We start from the raw sequence: 5,513 nt of genomic DNA, 5'->3' as shown, positions 1-5,513 counted from the left end.
CTTCCTCACAGGCTGGCAGCCCCATTGGCACTGGAGGTGCTGACACCAAAGCCCTGACCATTCCCAAGCACTCCGGTCCCCCAGGCCCACTGCCAAGGACTAGGCTGTAACCTTGGGGCCGTGTCCTGAGCAGATGCCAGCTCTGCTTCAGCCTCTGCCTCCGAGCTCCCTTTCCTCCCCACGGACATGGTGTCCTGCCTGCAGCTGCATCCTGCACTGCGGGGTGCTGTGCAGCATCGTGGTCCATCCCTGGGCTGCTGGGCTCCTGCAGTGCTGGTGTCTGATGGTGTTTCCCTCTCCTCTCCTTCCTGGGGGCACAGGCAAGGTGGATTCATGGCCAAGAGGTCCCCAGGGAGGAGCAGGCAGTGTCGGAGGCACTGCAGCTGGATCAGATCCAGGCTCCCATGGTGGGTGTGGTGCCACAGGACAGACCCTGGCAGGGGGGTCCACACAGTCGTCCTGGGCCCTTTGCTGGCTTCTTTGGCAGGGCAGGGAGCGGGACAGGCTGTGCTTGCTTCACAGGATCCCCAGGGGACTCTGCACAGGCCAAGGGCCAAAGGTGAGCAGAGGGCAAAATCCAGGCAATGGATTCACTCATCTGGGGTTTAACTCCTGCTAGCCAAGGCTCACTGCCCCAGCGCTGCAGCCCCCACAGCAGGATGTGAGCTGGACTAGAATCAGAGACTTATAGAATGGTTAGAGTTGGAAGGGACCTTGAAGGCCATCTAGTTCTAACCCCTCTGACATGTACAGGGACACCTCCCACCAGCCCAGGTTGCTCCAAGCCCTGTCCAACCTGGCCTTGAACACCTCCAGGCATGGGGCAGCCACAGCTTCTCTGGGCAACCTGGGCCAGTGCCTCACCACCTTCACAGTGAAGTATTTCCTCCTAATATCTAATCTAAAGCTCCCCTCTTTCAGTGTAAAACCGTTCCCCCTCGTCCTATCACTTCCCCTCTCTCCCCCCAAATCAGGAGTCCCTCACAGCTTTCCTGGAGCCCCTTTAGGCACTGGAAGGGGCTCTGAGGTCTCCCCGAAGCCTTCTCTTATCCAGACTGAACCAATCTCCAACTCTCTCAGCCTGTCCTCACAGCAGAGGGGCTCCAGCCCTCAGATCATCGTTGTGGCCTCCTCTGGCCCCGCTCCAATAGGTCCGTGTCCTTCTGCTGTTGGGACCCCCCAAGCTGGAGGCAGCACTGCAGGGGGGTCTCCCCAGAGCGCAGCAGAGAGGCACAATCCCCTCCCTCACTCTGCTGGCCACACTGCTGGGGATGCAGCCCAGGATGTCGGTGGCTTTCTGGGCTGCAAGCGCAAGGCTGGGCATGGTGCAGGCAGAGAGGACATGCTGGCTGACCCAGCGTGTGCATGTGCAGTGCAGGATCCTCTCTCCGCAAGAAGCACCTGGCAAGGAGTGCGGGTGCAAGCCCTATGCAGGCTAAGCCCCCCAAGCGCTCACCAGCAATTGCTCCTGTTTGCAGCACAGCACCACTGCAGAGTCAGGTGCCTGGCACAGTGAGATCTGTGACGTGCACTGATGCTTAGCATGCTCTCACTCTGCAGTGTGCCACAGCTGCCTGCCACGCACAGCCAGCCTTAGGTCTGGGTGCCCACACCTCTGTGGGCAGCATGAGCAGACAGACCAGAGCCTGGAGACAGATGGACAAACCTGCCTGTTCTCTTCCTTGTGTGCAGGTAGAGAGACACAACAGAGATCCAGCCCTGGAGCATCACACTTGGGACAAATTGCTTCTAGCTCATAGAGAAGCGGTGCATGCTTTCTGCTTGCTGTTTCCCATATGTCCCAGACAGGTGTGATAGCTGGAGTCCTCAGTGCCTGCAACAGCATTGCTCCTCCTTGGGCAGTGTGTTGCCACAGAAGCGGGACCTTCCTTGTCACGTGGCTCCTTCCCATCCTGGGTGATGCAGCACCCCCAGGGCAGGCAGGAGGCTGCCCGGTGCCCATGCCAGCAGCAGGATGTGAGAAATCCATCACACCTGATCCTCCCCTGGCTCCCAGCAGGATGTGAGTCACACCTGAGAAACGGGGACACATGCTGAGGCACGAGCGCCCTGACCTAAGCAAATGGCAGCAGTTCACCAGTTCTGGCGAATGGTCCCTATGGCTGGTCTGGCTGCAGCGGAGCTGCCATACTGCTGCCCTCTACCACCTCCAGCTGTACTGCTTATCCCACCGCTTCATGGACACCCTCCCATGCGTCCCACCCCTGGCCACCCACCCTGCCCTGCCCAGCCTCCATCCACATCCCAGAGGTGAGCTGGGGGGCAGCCCTTCACCCATCCTTTGTCCTGCCACATCTCTGTGAGGTGCACCCACCCCCAGGTACTGCCACCTCTCCAGGGGGATACAGCCCTACATCCACCCCCAGGTCCCAGCCCTACATCCACCCCCAGGTCCTGCTGCTCTGGCCTGTCTTCATGCCAGGCTACGTGGTGCCCAGGAACCTGCTGTCTGGGAAGATCTTGGCACATCCTCACACCCAAGGGTGCAATCCTCAGGAGGGAGAGGAGGAGGAGGCACAGGGAGCCCTGCTGCTCCCACAGCCCCAGGGAGTTGGAGGAACTTCTCCCCTGCCTGGGAGCTGGGCACTGCCAGGGCCCTCTGTTGTGGGGTGCCCTGGGAAGCAGGTCTGAGAGCCCCAAAACTTGGCCAGCATGATGTCACTGTTTATAATAGCACCATGCTCCGTGTCAGCTGCCCTAGTGTCGGCACGCAGAGGAGTGGCAGCATCAGGCTACACGTGTGCTTGCCATGGGCAAACAGCACTGTGCAGTGAAGCCAAGAGCTATCCTCCTTCTCCTCCCTGAGCACCTCCAGCTGCTTTTGTCAGCCAGCGGTGGGTGCCTGGCCCCTGTGGTGGCAGGTCCCCCCTCCCGGGCTTCCTCTGGGAGATGGGGCCAGCTAGGTCCAGCCAATTTGTGACCTTGGGAGTGGTCACAAAGTGTTGGGTGTGGTGAGAGCGGGAGTCTGTGGGTGTCAGGTGTTCCCAGGGGAGAGGAATGAGGCTGGGAAAGCAGGTGGAAGGAGGGAGGAGAAAGGGGTCCCGGGACCCTCCTCTCCTTGCTGCCAGGGCTCGGGCAGCCTGTCCAACCTTCACTGCCAGGGGGGTCTGTGCTGCCAGGGCGGCACTAGCAGGACAGCAGGGTCATGCCTGCCCCTGTACTCCTCTCTGCTGCTGTGCCCAGGGGAAAGGCCATGAGCTCGAAAGAGACTGAATTCTTCTTGCCGGGTGCTGCAGCCAGGTCACACCCTGGCCTGTATCATCCCACCCTTGAGTCAGGCAGGTGTCCCCAGCCCCTGGGCCAGACCAGTCCCAGACAATATACTGGCACAATAAAATTCCGTCACTGGTATTTAACATTACATTTAGCACCTACAAAGGGAGCCCAAAGCACTCCTGACCCTCCTCCCCTTGCTGCACTTGTTCCCCGGCTGGGGGACAGTCCCCCTGCGCCTGCCCAGGCCCCTGCTCCCCAGCACGGGTTTGTCCCGTCTGCTGGGCAACCTGCCCGCCTGCGCTGGCACACAGCAGCCGCCCTGTGATTTCTGCAAGCAGGTGAGATCACACCCTCACCTACCCGGTGCCGACATGCTGGGCAGCAGCCCGCAGCCCTCCCTGCTCTTCACTGAGCCAGGCCGGGAGCCAGAGCCCCTGCGCTCCCCGAGGGGTCTGTGAACCCCTCCTCGCTCCACTTTCACAGGAATAAGGAGGTCTGCTTCTCTGAGGCTGCGCTGGGCTGGATGCGTGCACACCTCACCACCCTGGGGAGCCCCAGGGGGATGCTGCGGAGAGCAGACCAGGGCTGTGGGCTCCCTGCTGCTCTGGCCCATTGCAGTCTGTGAGGATGTGGCTGGGTCATTCCCTGGAGTGAATGAAACCACAGAGGTGCAGACTGGCAGAAGAAAAGGCAGGATAAATACTGCTGCATGTGCTGAGAGCTGTGCATCCAAGGCTGCTTTATCAGCGTAACTCAGCATGCTTCTGCAGCTGGCACTCTGTGTAGTAAGCCCAGCATCAATGCTGCCAGCCAAGCACCAGTATCCAGTGCCACAGCCCCAGTGCTGCTGCTGGCAGAGCAGCTGGGGAGCAAGCCACTTGCACCCATACCAGCTCAAGGTTGCCATAGGGGTCCCACACACACCCCAAAGGCAGAAGAGCTGCTGCCAGCTGTGCTGCCTGAGGGCTTGGAGCTGGGTGTGCGCTCAGTCCCTGCTCTCCAAAAACAACCTCAGCTGAGCACCTGGCTAATGAGCAGAGCTGCAGGCAGTGGAGATGCCTGCGTGGCATGTGGGGCAGCCCAACATCACAAGGGCTCATCCAGCAAGTGAAGATCATGTCACTTATGAGGCTGGCAGAAGGATAGGAAGGACCTGTTGGGTGGCACAGTGCTTAGAGGGGATGGCTTGAGCAGAGTTGCTTGGCAAAGGGCCATCGTGCTCCAGCGGAGCCCAATGCCGCTCAGGGCAGGAGAGTGGAGAGCTGCCAGGAAGCTGAGGTGGCAACAGAGCGCTCTAGGATGCCAGCCCAGCTGGAGACCCACACTGTCAAACGGGCCTGGAGAGGGATGTCTGAATCAACACCATGCCCATTTTTCTGGCCTGCAGTGGTGGGTCTTCCCCTGTGGCAGAGGGGACTGTGGTCCTGCTCCATCTCTCCCCAGAGAGCTGGAAACTCCCAGAGAAGCAGTAAACTGGATCTCAGTGGCACGCCCTGGGTAATCTGGTCTCTGGGCTGCCGGACAGTGACCTTTCCCCCTCTCCCAGGAGCTGGAAGCAGGTGCTCTGCAGAGCCCACAGCACTTTCAGGTGATCACAGGAGCAGACCAGGCTTGGTCCTCTCCAGGGAGCACTTCTGGCCCAGAACAAGGCTGAGCACCACCAAGTCTGTCATCTGCTGAGCAGGGCTGCAGCCTCGCAGGTGGGGAGCTGGGGTCTCCATGGGACCCTCCCTCCACCCCGACACCTGGGCTTGGCTGTCGCGGCACTGCCATCTGGGATGGGACAGTAGCCAGGAGGAATACATACCTCCCTAAACCCCTATATCCTCTGTTGCTCCCACCCCTGGCTGGGGCAGCAGAAGTCAGATTGAGGGAGGTATGGGCCAAACCAGGCTCCTGTGGGACAGTGCAGGGCCGGGAAGGGCTGAGGACACCACAAGCAGTTCCTGAGTGTGAGCGAGCGCTGGGACCATGTGGGGCGACACACCCATGCCCCCAGGAAGCCTTTGTGGGGTGGGGGAGCTCGGGTGCTGCCCTGGGAATTAATCTTGCAGAGGTGTCAGGAAGAGGCTAAAACGAGCCCCACAGTGCACGCAGGGGTGTCCCTCGCGGTGGGATCTCCCCCCAGGTGTGATGGGGAGAAGGCCCCATGGCGGAGGTGCTGGGCAACCCTCCATCCCGCACCCTGCTGGCTGAAGTTGCAGCCGCTTCTCCCGCGAGCAAGAGCAGACCCCGCCGCCGGCGGGGGCAGGCTGCGGGGGCCCCGGAGGGGGGCC

Source organism: Charadrius vociferus, unplaced genomic scaffold (assembly GCF_000708025.1).
Source record: "Charadrius vociferus isolate BGI_N301 unplaced genomic scaffold, ASM70802v2 scaffold615, whole genome shotgun sequence".
Classification (NCBI taxonomy): domain Eukaryota; kingdom Metazoa; phylum Chordata; class Aves; order Charadriiformes; family Charadriidae; genus Charadrius; species Charadrius vociferus.
Note: the sequence above shows the minus strand (reverse complement) of the source record.